The sequence below is a fragment of the Penaeus monodon genome, chromosome 33 (genome assembly GCF_015228065.2).
Source record: "Penaeus monodon isolate SGIC_2016 chromosome 33, NSTDA_Pmon_1, whole genome shotgun sequence".
In the NCBI taxonomy this organism is placed as follows: Eukaryota; Metazoa; Arthropoda; class Malacostraca; order Decapoda; family Penaeidae; genus Penaeus; species Penaeus monodon.
The window spans coordinates 31,178,091-31,178,413 of NC_051418.1; the positions used below are offsets into that span (position 1 = coordinate 31,178,091).

General features: G+C 37.8%; 1 protein-coding gene across 1 annotated transcript in view; it reads left to right on the forward strand.

The window, feature by feature from the left end:
* Positions 1-323, forward strand: part of LOC119594377 (procollagen-lysine,2-oxoglutarate 5-dioxygenase 1-like) — a 46,541-nt gene that overhangs the window by 33,448 nt on the left and 12,770 nt on the right.

The window sequence follows — 323 nt, forward strand, 5'->3', positions numbered from 1 at the left end:
GGGCGCAGAGATTCCATGCATTGTTTTCTCATTGAAGCATTTGATGAAGATAGTGTACACAGGCATATACTTCTATATACTAGTAGTTATCACTGAGTTATCACCCTCTAAAGCACAGCGAAAATTGCTAGGCCTATCAAGCAAAATTCATAAACCGTGAACACCACAACTAAAACACCTAGGCCTATCAAGCAAAATTCATAAACCTTCAACACCACAACTAAAGCGCCTAGGCCTATCAAGCAATATTCATAACAACCTTCAACACCACAGCAACACAAAAAAAATACTAGAACAGAACCAACTTTTTATACACCATGATT